Source organism: Canis lupus, chromosome 28 (genome assembly GCF_003254725.2).
Source record: "Canis lupus dingo isolate Sandy chromosome 28, ASM325472v2, whole genome shotgun sequence".
Taxonomy (NCBI): Eukaryota; Metazoa; Chordata; class Mammalia; order Carnivora; family Canidae; genus Canis; species Canis lupus.
The window spans coordinates 21853122-21872083 of NC_064270.1; the positions used below are offsets into that span (position 1 = coordinate 21853122).

General features: G+C 39.7%; 1 long non-coding RNA gene and 1 pseudogene across 1 annotated transcript in view; both read left to right on the plus strand.

The window, feature by feature from the left end:
* LOC112672321 (uncharacterized) overlaps positions 1–18962 on the plus strand; it is a 34565-nt gene that overhangs the window by 416 nt on the left and 15187 nt on the right. The window lies entirely within an intron of this gene.
* On the plus strand, positions 576–10213 carry LOC125753946 (protein FAM136A-like; annotated as a pseudogene).

The window sequence follows — 18962 nt, forward strand, 5'->3', positions numbered from 1 at the left end:
ACTTCCTGAATCAGAAATCCGAGGGGTCTCAGCAGCCTGTTTTAACAAGCGCTCCAGGTGATACCAGCGTCCGCTCAAGCCTCAGAGCCATCGCATTATATGATAATAAGGCTCAGTAACAACAAAAAGCTAATTAAGTTGTGGCAGGACCTATTGGAGAGAAGGTTGATTGATTTAAAACCTATTTTGTTTGAACTGACTTGCTTTTAATAGATTACATAGGGGGACGCAAGGGTGGCTCAGCGGCTGGGCGTCTGCCTTCAGCCCAGGGCGTGATCCTGGAGTCCCGGGATCGAGTCCCGCGTCGGGCTCCCTGCGTGGAGCCTGCTTCTCCCTCTGCCTGTGTCTCTGCCTCTCTCTCTCTCTCTGTCTCTTGAATGAGTAAATAAATAAATAATGTAGGTTAATCTCGCGGGATAGGGGGCAATCTCCCAAGTTCTTGTCTTTTTTTAATAATAGATTTATTTTTTATTGGTGTTCAATTTGCCAACATACAGAATAACACCCAGTGCTCATCCCGTCAAGTGCCCCCCTCAGTGCCCCCCACCCAGTCACCCCACCCCCCGCCCCCCTCCCCTTCCACCACCCCTAGTTCAAGTTCTTGTCTTGAATGGTAAGCAGAGTGATGTATTTTCATTTTTGTTTAAAAAGAAACATGTTTGTAATAATACATATTTTTTCTATACACATAAACCTATCTAGGGATTCGGAGTAGAAGCCAAATGTTATCTTTTTTTTTTTTTTAAGATTTTATTTATTTATTCATGAGAGAGAGGCAGAGACACAGGCAGAGGGAGAAGCAGGCTCCATGCAGGGAGCCCGACGTGGGACTCGCTCCCGGGACTCCAGGATCACGCCCTGCCCCGAAGGCAGGCGCTAAACCGCTGAGCCACCCAGGGGTCCCCTAAGCCAAATGTTTTCACTGATTATCTTTTTCACTTTACCCTTTCTAAATTTTTACCCTTACGTATACTATTTTTTCCAATTAAAAATCTAAGAATCTTGGGAGACAGGCTTTATGAATGCTAGAAAGAACCTCTGGGGGCTGGGGGCTGTTGCTGGACCCTTAAGAAAGCCCTCCTCAGATGGGCTCTTTTGGACTGGGACATCTTGCTCTAGCGCCTTCTTGCTTCTTTGAAGGGGCCTTCCCTTTTCTTCTCTACAGACACCTATCCCTTTTACTGAGATATTTAATAGAGATGGAAACTAGGTTTGTGATAACCGGGGTGGCAATTTGGAAGAATTGGAGATGCTGCAGGGGGCAGTAGTGTGTAGCTAGAATTAAGAGGGAAGACCGCTGAGAAAGGATATACTTCCTTAACATAGTGGAAATTGGTTTCAAATATAATGTAGTTTGTAACAATTGCTCTTATTCTAATTCTAATTGTGTATTTGAAGAACTAATGCCGGAAGGATCTTCCTTGAATATAAAGTAAACTTTGCAGTTGTGTAAAAATCTTTAAGAGAACCTTTTTTTTCTTTTCTAAGCTTTACTTAAGTAATCTCTACACACTGTGAGGCTGAACTCATGATCCTGAGATCGAGAACTGCATGTTCTTCTGACTGAGCCAGCCAGGCACCCCTCAAATAAGAGAACTCTAGTGAACCCTCTCCAGATCAGAAAATAGGAGAATATTTATTATAAGCTCCTGTATGAATTTATATATCATCTTGATAGCTTTTGTTTTCAGGATTGCTCTTAGTCTCTCACTATGTACAACATAGCTTATATTTGGTGGGAGAAAAACAATATAGTTTTAATTTTAGTTTTCATAAACAGATAACAGTTGTATGTACCAGGCGCCATTTTAAGCACTTGTACTCATTTGATTTACAGTAGCTCAATATGCTATTAGAGACAAAATTGGAGCAAGTGTGAAGTGACTAAGAGAGATACTTCAAGTAAGTGTTCAGACTTACTACCTCTATTGAAGTGTGAAAATCTACTTTGTGTCTAATTTTTCTGAAAACATTCTCATTCAAATTTGATCATGCTTATTCTTCAAAAAAAAGCAGGTATCTAAAACCTCCAGTTCTTTAAACCTAGTATTTTATCGAAACCTGGTAGGTAAATAACATTTGAAGACTCCAAGTTGTCATACAATGTATGGCTATTTTACTAAAGAAAATAAAATATAGCAGCTGCCTTTGAAAATGTACCAACCCACTGCAAAGCACAAGAGTATGCAACAAATTATTGGTTAAATGAGACTACATTCTTTTTTTTATGATTTTATTTATATAAGAGAAAAAGAGTGTGCGAGTGGGTGGAAGGAAGAGCAGAGGGAGAGGGACAAGCAGACTCCACTGAGCATGGAGCCCTATGCTGGGCTTCATCCCAAGACCCTGAGGAGATCATGACCTGAGCTGAAATCAAGAGTCCGACGCTCAACTGACTGAGCTGCTCAGGTGCTCCAGGAGAGTGAATTCTTTAGCTTAGCTTTTATTGCATCCATTCCTGACTAAAAGTAGCCCCAGATTTCCCTACATTTTTTTTTTGCAATCTTGACAAATGCCTAAGATGATGAATTAGAGATGTGTACATAGTCATAACAACTGCTTGTGCCTTTGCCCTCTGGTCATAATAGCTGTTTTGAATGTTTGCATGTAGATTTGCTGCAGGGCAAGCTACTGGCTTTTTGTGCCTATTGTTTTTGTGTACAGTGCATTGAATATATACCCTGAGGTGATTCTTAGGTGGCATCATTCATTTAAAGATGACAGAAAAACACCTTAAATAGATGCTGACCAAACCAGGTTCTCATCAATCATAGCAATTCTGGTTTGTTCACTTAAATCTGCACTGCCTTGCTTATCTTAGGATATGCATTTTCAGCTATTCCTGTGTTTATGTGTACCACTAAAGAACAGAAAACATGCTACTAAAAAGAGAAAACAGAATTCCTTCAGTTTGAAAAAGATTATAACCTAGGGCTTGGGACGCCTGGGTGGCTCAGCAGTTGAGCGTCTACCTTCGGCTCAGGGCGTGATCCCGGAGTCCTGGAATGGAGTCCCACATTAGGCTCCCTGTGGGGATCCTGCTTCTCCCTCTGCCTATGTCTCTGTGTCTCTCATGAATAAATAAATAAAATCTTTTATTAAAAACCCACAAAAAACCTAAGGCTTTATACAGTCATTCAGTTTTTTAGACATTTTTTAAATGGTATTTATTTTTTTTAATAAAGATTTTATTTATTCATGAGAGACACAAAGAGAGGCAGAGACATAGGCAGAGGGAGAAGCAGGCTCTCCACAGGAAGCCCAATGTGGGACTTGATCCCAAGATTCCTAGGATCACAACCTGAGCTGAAGGTAGATGCTCAACCACTGAGCCACCCAGGCATCCCTGAAAGTAGTATTTGATAATAGTCTTACATGTGTTCTTTTTTTTTTTAATTTTTTTATTTTTTAAAGATTTTATTGATTTATTCATGATAGAGAGAGAGAGAGAGGCAGAGACACAGACACAGGCAGAGGGAGAAGCAGGCTCCATGCAGGGAGCCCAACGCAGGACTCGATCCCGGGACTTGATCCCGGGACTCCAGGATCACGCCCCGGGCCAAAGGCATGTGCCAAACCTCTGAGCTACCCAGGGATCCCCCCTTACATGTGTTCTTAATGGGACATACTCTGAGGGCAAAAAAGAACAAGTAAACAAATAAATAAAATGTCTTGAATTTATTCTAATAGTACTATTGGCAATGCAATTTTAAAAGTCTTTTATACTGACTATAAACTGAATAATATATTTATATTAGAACTCTAGGAGAAAAGAAATAAAAATGTAAAATAAAAGGTTTTGTGGGGGGAAGCTCTCTGATGTTAAATTTGAATCAGAGTTGTTTATACATGTATTTCTTAGAAGTGTACATATAATTTCTCCCAATGCAGGGTGCCCGTATCTTGATATCTAGATCCCTTTCTCCATGAAAGAAAGCATTTCATTTCTTGGAGAAATGGTTATTTTGGGGTCTCAGGCCCAGAAAATACAGAAGTACAAAAGTGAGCCTAGAACACCTTGCAAGAAAGCAAGGAAGTACCCCAAAACTCATAGGATTAGGTCAAAACCTCACAGAATCAATTTTGACTCCTCTGGCCAAATGTGAGTTAAGTTGGGCTGAACTGAATAATGACTGATAGATGATCAAAAAATTTATTGCATTTTTAAAGTTCCTAAGTCTAGAGTGACTTAGAATCAAGGGTCAGGTCCCCGTGCCCCTTGAAAAAGCCATAAAAGAAACTTTGAGGATACTTTGGAAATTTTGAATATGAACTGAGTATTAGATGCTATTGTATTATTGTTAACTTTATTAAGTGTGAAATTTATTTAGGTTACTTAGAAGAATGACTCGCTCAGGTATTTAGGGATGAAGTGCCATATACCTGTAATTTATCTTTAAATGGTTCAGCCAAAAACATTGTATGGAATTTCATAAAATTCATGTGGATGTGTGGATGAATATAGATGTATACATATGTGTATATATGTGCTTTTATGTATATATACACACAGTAGTCACCTCTTATCCACGTTGGGGGAGGGTATGTTCCAGGACCCCCAGTGGAGGCTTGAAACAGCAAATAGTACCATACCCTATGTATGCTGTTTTTTCCTATACATAACATATGTATGATAATTTAATTTATAAATTAGGCACAGTAAGAGAGTAACAATAATATATAATAAAATCAGGGCAGCCTGGGTGGCTCAGTGATTTAGCACTGCCTTCAGCCCAGGGCGTGATCCTGGAGACCCAGGATTGATTCCCACCTTGGGCTCCCTGTGTGGAGCCTGCTTCTCCCTCTGCCTGTGTCTCTGCCTCTCTCTCAATCTCTCTCTCTCTCTCTCTCTCTCTCTGTCTTTCATGAGTAAATAAATAAAATATCTTTAAAAAATAAAAATAAAATCAAATTATAACAATACACTGTAATAGGGGCACTTGAGTGGCTCAGTTGGGTAAGCAACTCTCTGTCTTTCATGAATAAATAAATAAAATATTTTTAAAAAATAAAAATAAAATCAAATTATAACAATACACTGTAATGGGGCACTTGAGTGGCTCAGTTGGCTAAGCATCTGACTCTTGGTTTTGGCTAAGGTCATGATATCAATGTCACGAGATTGAGCCCCATGTCGGGCTCTGTGCTCAGCTCAGTGTGGAATCTGCTTGATACTCTTCTCCCTCTCCCTCTGCTGTACCCCGTTGTACTCACACATTCTCTCTCTCTCAAATAAATAAAATCTTATAAGAAACCCAAACATTATACCATAATAAAAGTTATCTGACTGTGGTCTCCTTCGGAGTATCTTCTTGTACTGTACTTACCCTTCTTGTGAGGACATGAGATGATAAAATACCTATGTGATGAGACGGAGCGAGATGAATGATGTGGCATTGTGACATAGTGTTAGGCTTCTATTGACCTTCTGACTATACCTCAGAAGAGGATCATGTGCATGTTGACTAAAGTTGCGGGTAAATGAAACCAAAGACTGTAAACTGCAGATAAGGGGAGATTATGTATGTATGTATATATACATGCATATGTATAGCTATGTATATATGTTTAAATGTGTGTACATAAATGTATACATATATAAATGTGTGTACATATATATACATGTATAAATGTGTATCTGTACATGTATTTATAGTGTATGGATGTATATACAGACCTACACATGTGTATACATGTATAAATGTATGTGTGTGTATAGATGAAGAGAAGGAATTAAAATGTGCAGATGTTAAGATGCTAAGAGTCACTGTTGGGGATATATGTGTTCATTGTAGTAATCTTTCAACTTAGTTTCAAATTTTTCAAAATAAAAATATGGAGAAATGTATTCATAAACTAGCTAGAATAGTTTTAGGTGGTATTTTGTATGTATGTGGGGACCATTGTGGGGGGAAGCAGCAGGTAGATAATTGAGAAGATCTCTAGGAGCTAGCAGTAGTTTAACAAGCTTAGAAGTAATATGAAAGGTTACAAAAGCATATGTGATTGTCAGAAACAAAAGGCTAAGAAAGCTGGATGGGTCAAGGTCTAGCAGGAAGATGTGGGCAGTGGAGGCTGAAGCAGTCACAGGAGCTCTTTGAAGGCCAGGAAGGAAAGCATGAGAATAAATTACTTTAACTTCCCCACATGCAGGAGAGGGTCCAATGGGCCTTACCCTCTGATGTGGTGACAGCAGCTTTTTCCATTTTTTGGCCCTACTTGGCTTTCTCGTATAAAAGTCTCCAGTGGTAGGTAGTCTTAAAATGGTCTTAAACTCAGAGTTAATTGGATTCATCTGTATCACAGCCCCTGATAATATCCTCTTTATCTGAGTGTTCATGTTGACTATTTATCTTAGAAAGAACTTAGTTATTGCAGAAACAGCCCGGAACATTCCATATCACTTTTATTGCACAGTGGATAATAGAACAAAAATTTTTTTTAAGAATACTTACACTAAACAACCTGGGTGGCCTGGGATAGATATACTCAAATGTAAGTAAGAAAAAGGAGACAGTTAATACAACTTCTTTCCAGAAGTCAAAATAAGCCCCAGAGTTTTGCCTCATAAAAACTAGTTTGATATGGTCACATTTAGCCGTTTTATTAATACAGTGTCAGCAGCTGAAAAAAAAAAAACTATGCAATAGAGGCCTCAATGCTCCAAGAACCCATTAGGTGGCAGTGAGAACACAGGCATCTTTTGATGTCTGATTATCCCCTACCACCACCACCACAGCCCGCCTCTTCCAATAATGGAGACTTAGGAAAGTAACATTGTCAAGCAGCTTTTCAGGGCAGGAGATGGGGAAAAACAACCAGGAAAAAAAAAATGGCTTATAGTATCAGATGAAGAACTGCTAGTCCTGTGGACTCAGCTCCTGTTCTTGGTTTTAATATATATGTTTTTATTTGCTCTTGCTATGTCTCTTTCTGTAAAACATCTTTATATCCAAAGTCCTTTAGATCACTTATGTGCTGTTTACATCTCTGTGTTGTCAGCTTTAGAACATAAGCTAGAATGTAAGTGCGGAGTATGGCACATTTTGGTCAAGACCCAGTATATTTAATATAGACTTTTTAAATTTTTTATTTTTTTTTAATTTTTATTTATTCATGGTGGACAGAGAGAGAGAGAGAGAGGCAGAGACACAGGCAGAGGGAGAAGCAGGCTCCATGCCAGCAGCCCAACATGGGACTCGATCCCAGGACCCCAGGATCACACCCTGGGCCAAAGGCAGGTGCTGAACTGCTGAGCCACCCAAGGATCCCCAATATGGACTTTTATAGTGACACTCTTCATTCCCTGTAATTCATGCTCATGAAAGGCTTTTTTTTTTTTTTTTTAAGATTTTATTTATTTGAGAAAGAAAGCACAAACAGGGGGAAGGAGCAAAGGGAGAGGGAGAAGCATACTCTCCACTGAGCAGGGAGACTGATGTAGTAGGGTTTGATCCCAGGATCTCGGGATCATGACCTGACCAAAGGCAGACACCCAACCAACTGAGCCACCCAGGTGCCCCTCATGAAAGGCTTTTTGTGGTCCTGATTGGTGCCATAGGTTGGGGTTCCTGGGAAAAGGATTCATGTTTCTACAAAGTAGTTTATTGGGTAGTGGCCTTGGGAACATCACCTGTGAGAGTGACAGGAGCAGCGCTGGGCAGAGAGAGGAAGAAGCAGTTGCTGCATAGCTTCAGCCATTCCTAGAAGAGCTTTGGAGGTAGATGGCCCTTCAAAGATCCTCTACTCCTTAAGTGAAGGGGGCCACGACTTTATACCCACCCAACCCCAGATGATCAGCCAATAGATGTGGGCTGCCCCTGTGAAAGGAGCTGAAAATAATTCAGCTGAAAACTGTCAGCCACCAACACTCCTTAGTTCTGGGTGAATGAGCATCTGAGTTCTGAAAGGGGAATCTGGGCAGTGTACCACATCATCCACAGTATTGAAGAAGGCATACTTTTTATGGGTCACCCCTTCAACTGCCTCTGTTCCAGAAGCTACCTGTATTAGAAACTGTGAAACGGGGGCCAAGCACCAGAGTCCATGTGAGCACTGGTGCGGAGGGGTATAGTACTGGATCGCATGTAGGAGCTGCAGCAGCTCCAGGTGCAGGAGACAGTAGATAGATTCCATTGTGAAGAGTCTGGAGAGAGAGAACATCCGGAAGATGCTGGGCCTCATGTTCTGGTGCAGTGCCAGCTGTTGTGAGGACAACCAGACGTCCATGCAGCAGGTGCACTAGTGCATTGAGCACTGCCATGCGCCTCTGGCTCAAGCCCAGTTGGAGAAGTTCCAGGTCTGCCTGGCCTGGTGCACCATGCATTGTAATGACAAAGCCAAAGATTCAATAGATGCAGGAAGTAAAGAGCTTCAGGTGAAGTGGCAGCTGGAGACTTCTGTGACCAAATATGTGGATGACCACATGTACCTCATCCCGACCGTGACCAAGAAGACGAAAGAGTCTCTCTAGTCCATTGGGAAATAGAAGTCTTTGCAATGGGCCATCGGGGCTGACAGCAGGAATCTATTTAAAAAGAGAATTGGAAGTTTTGTTCTTTAAAGTGAAATTTATGAAGAAATTAAGGGTAGTATCAAGTTTGAGACATGTGTCACTTCCCTCTGGACACTGGTTCCTTTGTTTCAACCCTAAAAAGTGAAATAGAGAAAACTGGTGCTAAAATTTGGGTGAGAGCACAGGAGAGTTTTTGATATCCTAGGTTTCATATGCTTGTCCTAGCACTAGGGATCTCCCGTATGCTAAGCCAGAGCCCTCCAGGGCACCACATTCTTCCTAGTACGCAGGTGCAGGTGCCGACAGGCTGGCAGGTTCCTCTAACCTGCCTGTGATCGGGTGGAGTGTGAGCAGAGATGATTCTGTTTGTTGCCAACCTCCTGTTTACCAGAAGATCACCAAATCATTTTCTATAAGCTAAAAACACTAATTTACAAGAGGGAAAAAGGGTTTCTGGCTCTTTGTTTTGCTTGGTTTTGATTTATATACAAGGCCATGAAGTTGATTTAAGATGTGGACCTGAGAGAGGTAGTTTGGATAAGAACTTTGAACACTTCCTTTTTTGTTTTGTGTTTTGTTTTGTGTTTCCGGCCATCAAGATGTGGATATGCATTTCTTTAAATACACATTACATCTTTCAGCTAGGAGACTCTGGAGGAAAGAAAAAAATAACATGAGAGGTGATGTTACACTGGGTATGGGAAGCAGACGTTCCCTCTCAGACCTTCCCTCTCATTGGCTGCCCTGATGGGCCCTGAGGGTATCTGCACCAGAGCCACAGAGCAGTCTTGCAGTAGTAGCACTCTCCTTGCAGGGAAAGAGGGTTTTGATTGCACTCTATACCAGTGTCCAGGGATAAAGATGGAAGGAGGAACTTCTTCTTAATTAAGGGAGTTACTAAGTACTGGATTTAGAAAAAACATGGTTTTTATAGAACAGATTGGAATGAAAGCCTAAAATCAGGATTGCTTATTTAGCCCCCTGAAAGAGACTAATCCCTTTGCAATAGGAAGATCAAAGGAGAAAAAATAAGCAACTCAGGTGAGCTGTGATTCCTTTAAAGCAAAAGAGGGACACCCCACACACACACACCAAACACACACCCATTACCAAATACCACTGTTGCCTGGGGCCTTGGCAGCAAGCAATGTTCCTGCCCCAGCTCTAGCACCTTATAATTATGATAAGGACCTTATTGTCTTTTTACCAGCTTGTTACTTGAAGTGATAATATAGCCTATGGTTGGTGTTTCACGGCTGTGATATATTTTCCTAGTGGTTCAGTTTTAAAAAATAAATAAGGCTTAGTTTTTCCTCAAAAAAAAAAAAAAAAAAAAACCCACCATGAAACAATGTCACCTTCTCATTTTGTTTCTCTCATATTAAAAGCTAATGGAAAAAAATGCCTTGGCACTTCCTGCAGATGATATCATGTTTGTTTTAAATTGATACCTGATTGTGCATGTGTGGGGAGAGAGAGATATTAATATGTAGATGCTATTACATATTTTATGCTGTAGGAGAGCTTGCTTATACATAAGCATCTCAGATACACAAATTATAAGCATTTCTTCTGTTGAATTTCCCAAAAATTGTTGACACAATTGGTGATTATCAAAAGCCATTAAACATGACTTTTATAAACAGAAAAGCCACTAGGGTAAATTTTTTTTTAAAAATGGAATAATTTATTTTTTCTCTGAAAATAGACTCTTCATAGGTAGAAATTGATGGACTATTATAAAGAAGTTTTAAATTTTTTTAAATTTTAAATTTTTGCCTGATTTCATCTTTTGAATTCTGGGACACTGATGCTCTTAATAATTTATTTCCAATTTCAGCCAAAAAAATTACTTTCTCCTTCTTCAAGAATTCTCCAAGAATTACTTGACTAATTCTACCCCCTAGATGTGTTTTGGATGTATGCCCTCCTCTCCGTTCTACTGCTGCAGACCAAGATGCCATCATTGTCTTTTCAGTAGCATAAGAAAGGGGGCTCCTTCCCTAAGATTCATCTTCCACACTTGCCTGCCACATTGATCTTATGGAAACACCAATCTGTGCTTGCCCATACCTACCTCTAAAATCCCAACTTGTTAGCCCACCATATAAGGCCATTGGTGATTTGGTCACAGCTTGCTTCTCATCCTGACCACACACCCCATGTACAAACCTGCCATGCCTTTTAGTGCCATACTGCTTTGCTGCTAGGGTCTGTTCTATGTCACATGCTTTTCCTCAGTTCCCTGCCTGGGAGTATATCTTAAAAGACCCAGTTCTTTAAGGGCATTGGTGACTGCTCACCAGATTTAACTTCAGAGCTTCCTACCTCCTCTTCTGCTTCCTTCATACTTTCACATCTAGTGAGAGCACCCTAGACTATTAGTGTTTAGAACAGAACTCCTCAAGGCATCATATCTGAGGGGCCAGGTGTGCCTGGCACTAGTAGAATTCCATCTCCTTGAGAACATGGAGGAGGCAAACTTTCAATAGCAACGAATATTCTATTTGATTTTGGAGAATATTCTAAGGATTTCTTGTAATTAGTGTTAGGATATTTCTCTGACACGGGCACAACATACTGGTTTTTTCATAAGGCAATTACTATGTGATATAAGGAGTTAATATTTTTGAAGCATTTTCTGGGTGGAGAGAACTGTTTATTGATCCTAATTAACGGTGTGTCTTTCCAGGCAGTTGAAGGTGATTTCTACCTTTGGTGTCTGTGTTATTTTAAGATTTTATTTATTTATTCATGAGAGACACAGAGAGGCAGAGACATGGGCAGAGGGAGAAGCAGACTCCCCAAGGGGAGCCCGATGTAGGACTCGATCCTGGGAATCCGGGACCTGAGCCAAAGGCAGACACTTAACCACTGAGCCACCCAGGTGTCCCTCTACCTTTGTGTTTGCTGATAAGGATATAGATAGGAAAAACAGGACTGTAATAGCTTCATCATGAGCAATTTAGTGAATGTACCTCTGGTTTATTTTTCTTCAGTGTTACTCATTAGCTGCCTAATTTGATGTTTCTCCACAAGCAGAGGGAATTAGAACCAGTTAACCTGAGAGTTAATGGAAGAACAAAACTAATGTAACAAACAAAAAAGAAACTATAATTTGTAGGCATATGTGCCATTTGTCTTGTGATTTATGAAGAGAAAATTATTGAACATGGAGCCCATATTTATTGATTCTCTTTTGCTATGACTTGTAAAGTGCCCTGGGTTAAGTCACTTGATCTTTTTCTGTCCCAACTGAAAAAAAGAAAAATGAGGATAACATATTTCCCCATAGCCCATAGCCTCATAAGACAAAAAAGTAAATGTGAATATAATAACTGTATCTAACAGTTTGTGAACCCAGATTAAATGGTCTTGGGTCTTTTTTGGTTTTAACTGAATTTCTGTTCGGTCTGATTTGGCTTTTCCTTTGCGTTATTCTCAGACCTCTATTTTATGATCAAAAGAAGACATGTCAACATGCTTTGGCAGGTGGAAGAGTACTCTGGATCTGGGAACTATAGTTCTAGCATGCATTCTGCCTCTCACTAGCTGGGAGACCTGCAGCAGAGAGACCTTAACTTGGGACGGCCTCTCTTGCCTTATCTGTTTCCTTGCAGCTCTGAGACTTTGTGATTCTTAGGTTTACAGAAGTCAAGAAAGTTGACATATGGTCTTCCCTGATTAATCCAGTCCATAGACAATTAACTCGATCCTATCTCCATCTCTCCTTCCTCTGAGTTCTAAGGAAGTACAATAGGGTTACACAGTCTAACCTGTATTAGTCCTCTCATGGTAAGCTTTAGTAAAGCAAGGTTCTGTGTATGAAATCCTACCTCATCCTCTCCCCCTGCCCCACCCCAGCCAACTCCTAGATCTAGGCATTTGTTGTGGACTCAATATATGTCAGCTGTAGGAGGAACCTCAGGGATTCATTCCACAGTTTATCTCTTCAAAGTTGACTTCTCCTTTTACTTTACAGAGAAAAGAAAGGTCACTTGGCAATAATTCCTTTGATAACTTCCCCCTGCAGCACACACACCTAAAAACTAAATTGATTCATTTTGAAAAGATTGAAAAAATATAACTGTTAAAATATAAATCATGTATTCAACCAAAAGCATCATTTAAAAAATTAAAGACACAAGAAGCACAAGAAGATACTTGCACTAAAGAAATCAGTAACCAGAATTCAAAAAACAAAAAACACCCTATATATATCATTAAGAAAACAGCCTAATGGAAAAAAAAAAAAATGAGAAGGAAAAGGAAAGGATATGAACAAATAATTTACAAAAGGAAGAACCCCAAATGGCCAATAAACATATGAGAAATACTCAGACTTATTCATAATCAGGGATATGGCAACAAAAACTATAACCCAGGAAATGGAAAAATTTTAAAGTCTGAAAAAAAACCTCCAGGAAATGGTAATACTCATGCATGGATGATGGCAGTACATGTTACTATATCCATGTGGAGAGCAAGTTGGCAACATCTAGTAAGTGGAAGGTGGGCACCCCTCACAAACCAGCAATTCCACTCCAAGAGAAACTCTAGATATGTAATAAGGAGACACATAAAATTTATTGCAGCTTTGTTTTTTCTTTTTAATTTTTAATTTTTTTTTTGTAGCTTTGGTTTTAAAAACAAAAATCTTAAAAACAATAAACCTGTATGTTCACCAACCGAGAAATGGAGGGAAAAAATGTGGGACATTTTAGTCAGTGGATGAATAAATATTCATGAAATTAATGAAAGCAAACTAGAGATACATGTATCAATGTGGATAACTCTCAATATGGGTAAATATTCAGCAAAAATAAATTATGTATAGTATTATGTATAGTAGGAGACCACTGATACAAATTTTAAAGTCATTTAAGGGATCCCTGGGTGGCGCAGCGGTTTAGCGCCTGCCTTTGTCCCAGGGCGTGATCCTGGAGACCCGAGATCGAATCCTACGTCGGGCTCCCGGTGCATAGAGCCTGCTTCTCCCTCTGCCTGTGTCTCTGCCTCTCTCTCTCTCTCTCTGTGTGACTATCATAAATAAATAAATAAATTTAAAAAAAAAGTCATGCAAAAATACATTGTGTATGGGAACACATGTAGAGTAAAAGTATAAGACCATGCATGCGAGTGAAAACAACTAAATTCAGGATGGTGATTGTATCGGGAAGAAGGGGCATTAGGACCAGAGAGTAGTATGCAAGAGGCTTTCCACTATCTGTGATATTTAATATATAAAGTTTAATATGTATATTTATTTAAAATATTTAAGTTCACACAAGGCCTTCTTTGTAAACCTTGGGAAAATGTACACAACACCTCAGAGGCATGACTTGGATACTACTACATTAAGAAAATGGACAGCCCGGGGGGCTCAGTGGTTTGGTGCCTGCCTTTGGCCTGGGGCGTGATCCTGGGGATCTGGGATCGAGTCCCACATTGGGGTTCCCTGCATGGAGCCTGCTTCTCACTCTGCCTGTGTTTCTGCCTCTGTGTTTGTGTGTGTGTCTCAAGAATAAATAAATTAAATCTTTAAAAAAAAATGGAAAAAGAAAATGTGCCAACACAGCTCCATGTCAGGGTTTATAACTGGGAGAGCAGAATGTCCCCCTCAGTCAGATATCTTCAGATTGGACATAACCTATACAATCATATGTACCAGCCTGACTCTCTACATCACACAAACCCATCTTCTCCTCCTTCCTTGTATCTCAGAGTCAAAGGGTGAGATCTTCCTTCTGCCTAAGGCTAACCCTTCCAGCTGTCATTAACCCCTCATTCCTACAGGTTTAGCTTTTTCCCTACTTGGCATTTCTCCCAGCCTTTGACCTTATGTTTCTATTTGCTGCTACTCCATCTCACTGTGATCTGATTTTCTCTTCTCCCACATCACTGAAATAGCTGTCATCCATAAAGTCATCAAGGCCCTCTAACTCTCAAAGACAGAAGCCACTCTGCAGTTCTTGCCTCATTTGAGCTCTACAATATTTGGCATGTTCCTTGGAAACTCCTCTTTTGGTGTCTGGGATGTTATTTTCTCTTGAATTTCCTTCCCTTGCCTGCTGATCTCTTTTATAGGTTCTTGTTCTACCACCCTGCTTGTGAATGCTAGTGTTCCTTCCTCATGTTTCTTCTCATTCTCTAGTCAAGTAGCTTCAACATTTATTTAACAGATATTTATTGAACACCTACCTACTCCATGCTAGGCTCTTTTCTCAGTGCTAGGGATTCAGCAGTGATAAGGCCTTACCCTCATGGAGCTTACATTCCAGTGAAGGGAAATTGATAGCAACAGTTTGAAAATAGATCTATAGTATTTACATGGTGATAAGTTCCATGGAGAAAGATAAAGGAAAGTATGCACTATACATAGTGCAAAAGGAAGGGACAGGCCATATTCATTGTATAGCAAAAGGTTAGGAAAGCCTCATTTAAAAGTTGACTTTGGTTGACACCTGAAGAGACTAAGAATTGTGAACCATGTGGATATTTGGTGGAAGACCATTCCATGCAGAGAGAATAGCAAATGCAAAAACTCTGGAGTGAGAGTGTTCCAGTTTGGGACATGTTGAGTTTGAAAGGCCTATTATACATTTAAGTGGAAATGCCAAGAAAATTATTTTTTTTAATTTTTTTAATTTGTATTTATTTATGATAGTCACAGAGAGAGAGAGAAAGGCAGAGACATAGGCAGAGGGAGAAGCAGGCTCCATGCACCGGGAGCCGGACATGGGATTCGATCCCGGGTCTCCAGGATCGTGCCCTGGGCCAAAGGCAGGCGCCAAACCGCTGCGCCACCCAGGGATCCCAATTATTATTATTATATAATTAAAATTATGATCCTCTAGATAGATTATATATAATATATATATCTATCTATATATATATATATATATATATATCTCCTCTAGAATATAAACTCCAGTAGAACAAGAGCCTATAAAATAGACCAAGGAAGAAGAAATCCAAGAGAGAATAATGTCATGGAAGCCACAAGAGGAGTTCTCATAAGGAAGTGTCAACTATTGCAAAGATTGGGGTAAGGACTGCAGCGTGGCTCTCTGTCTTTAAGACTTAGAGGCCCTTAGTGACTTTATGGATGATAGTCTTTTCGTATATACATATGATATTTATATGTATCATATATATAAAATAAAGTAGATTTGGGAAGGAACAGTTTGCTAGAAGTGGAAGAGAGAATCAAGAGTAGTTTCATTTAGACTAGGTCAAGTGATAGTGTCTATTAGAGATCAACATGGAGATATATAGTAGGTACTTGAATTTATTCAAGAAATACTTATTGGGTACCTAGAATTCCATGTCTTTTTTTTTTTTTAAGATTTTATATATTAGAGAGAGAGAGAGAGCATGACCAGGGGTGGGAGAGGAGAAGTAGGCTCCCTGATGGGGAGGGAGACTGACTTGGGGCTTAATCCAGGACCCTGAGACCATGACCTGAGTCGAAGGCAGATGCCCAACCAACTGAGCCACCCAGGCAACCCTCCATGTCTGTTAATAGCAGAGTAGTTTATATGGGATTAACCCTTTTGCAAATAATAATTATAAATTCTGGGGGGAAAATTACCTAAAGGCAGTAAAGAGAAACCAAACTAGAAACTAGAGAAGAGTTAATACTTAGAAGAAGAAAATGGCACTACATGAATTTCCTGCCCTTGTTTTGTTTTGTTTTTAAATGGCTTTCTGCCTAAGGGCAAGCACCAGTCAGTGTCATACTGGGGAAGTTAGAATGTGGTTGGAAATCCACAGTTTTGATTAATTTATTTGAGGAATTAGCAGAGTTTGAGGCTGTCACAGTAACTGGAAAATGGCAGTGGTGGTGGGGTATCTTAGTAAGGAGAGAATTGCAGAGAAGAGCGTCCAGAATCTGTACATTAAGTTTTCCCAATCTCTGGCTGATCTCTGAATTACACACATGTGAGGCAGACTTCAATCAGTCCAGCCAATGATAAAAGAATAATGGAAATTTCAAGCCTTCCCCTCAACAGAGGAGAAAAATTTAGTAACCAACTTAACTCTTTAGTAAAAAAAAAAATTCGAAGCTTAGCATAGCAAAAGCCATAGTCTCTACAATGTACCATTTACAATGTGCAAGCACAGTCCAAAACTACTAGACAATCAAAAAAAGCAGGAAAATGTGACCCATAATCAAGAGAAAAGACAGATAGATAGAGACTGATAGAGACTGATCCTAAGATAATGCAGAAATCAGAATTAGGACATAATTATTTTATGTTAGTTATTATAACTGTTCAATGACACAAACAAAAATATGTTCATAATGAATAAACAGGAAACTGCCAGCAGAGGGAAAGAAACTGTAAAAAGAAAATAAACGGAAATTCCAGAAGTGAAAAATTCAATATCTGGAATAAAAAAATCACTTAATAAGCTTAATAGATAATTGGATATATTGGATGAAAGAGTGAGCCTGAAGATAGATCAATAGAAATGATCAAAACTGAAGATGAGAAAAAAATTGAAGAAAAATTAAGAGCACCTCAATGACTTGAGTCAACATCAAAAGTTCTAACATAGTTGTAACTGTAATCTCCAAAGAAGATGAGAGAGAAAATAGTTCAGAAAAAAAATTTTTTTAGAAAATAGTGGCTAAGATTTTTCTAAGTTTGGCAAAAGACTTGAAATTACAGATTTAAGATGCTTAGTAAACCCCAGACAGGATAAGTAAATTAAAAATAAAACAAAATAAACCTAGACATATTATATTCAAACTGCTAAGGATGAAAGGTCCTTAAAAATATTTAGGGAGCACCTACTGTGTGCCAGGCAGTTTTGAGCAGTGGAATAAATGCACAAAACAGTTGTAGTTCCTCTACTCACAGCCAATACAAATGTCATTCTCTACAATACATTTTTTACTGAGAAAGCATCTTTTTAAGTATCAGCTGATCATGGGGGACCTGGGTGGCTCAGTCAGTTGAGTGTCCAACCCTTGGTTTCAGCTCAGGTCATGATCTCATGGGTGGTGGGATCAAGCCCCATGTCAGGCTCTATGTTCAGTAGGGAGTCTCTCCCTCTGCCCTTCATCTCACTCATGTTCTCAGTCTCTTTCTCTCTCTTTCTCTAAGATAAATGAATAAATCTTTAAAAATAAATAAATAAATATTAACTGATCATTACCTGGATTACCCGTAGATCACACATGTATTTAAAATGGAATTTATCTTTTCTCCAGAGTTACTCCTTTCCTCATATTTCCTTTTTCTTTTTTTTTAACATTTTTAAAATTTTTATTTATTTATGATAGTCACAGAGAGAGAGAGAGAGGCAGAGACATAGGCAGAAGGAGAAGCAGGCTCCATGCACCGAGAGCCCGATGTGGGATTCGATCCCAGGTCTCCAGGATCGCGCCCTGGGCCAAAGGCAGGCGCTAAACCGCTGTGCCACCCAGGGATCCCTTTCTTTTTCAAGAAGTAATGCCACCTGCCACATTCTCCTGTAAGAGGGAAGACTGGAGTCCTGCTAGACCCATCCTTTCTTTTCTTCTCTACCTCAGTGAGACATCAATTCCAGCTATTACACCATTACATAGCTCAAACCTCTCTCCCATCACAGCTGCTTAGTTCAATCTTTTATCATTTATGGCCTAGAAGCCTCCTAAGGTGTCATCCTGCTCTTTCTTCTTTTAGCTGCCAGAGTCATTATTTTAAGTCTCAATTCTTATCATGTCTCTTTCCAGTATACAATCTTCTAGTGGTTTTCCATCCTTTTGGAAGTAAACTTTCTTCTCCTTGGCAAGACCTACAAGGTCCTTTAAGATCTGGGTCCTGCTGAAATCTCCAGACCTAGTCATATCAAATCATTTGCAGTTCTCTGAATAATCCATGGTATTATACCACTGTGGCCTTGTGCATGTTGATCTTTTGTGTGTGTTGTGGGGAAGGTTTTTCTTCTCTCATTTCTCTGGCTAAGCTGTACTCATCCTTCAATCCCCAGCTAAGGATCACCTCCTCTTATAAATCTTCCCTTACTCCTTTTCCTAGAAGAATTGGATGTTCCCATGCTCCTCCATTTTTAAAAGAATTCATTCATTCATTCATTCATTCATTTTAGAGAGAGAGGGACATGCACAAGCAGGGGGAGGGGGAAAGGGAGAGAATCTCAAGCAGACTCCATGCTGAGCATGGAGCCCAATATGGGGCTCAATGTCATGACCCTGAGAACATGACCTGAGCCAAAACCAAGAATCAGATGCTTAACCAATGGACTGAGCCACCTAGGCACCCCATCCATGCTCCTTTTTGATGTCATGACACCCTGTGCTTATTTACCTCTGTTATAGCTAGTGTTCCACTATACCCTCACCATTGATTTTCCTGTAGGAGCAGGCCTAATTCATCTGTAGGTTTCCAGAACATGGCATATAGTGGGTGCTTGATATTTATTGAATGAGTGAATG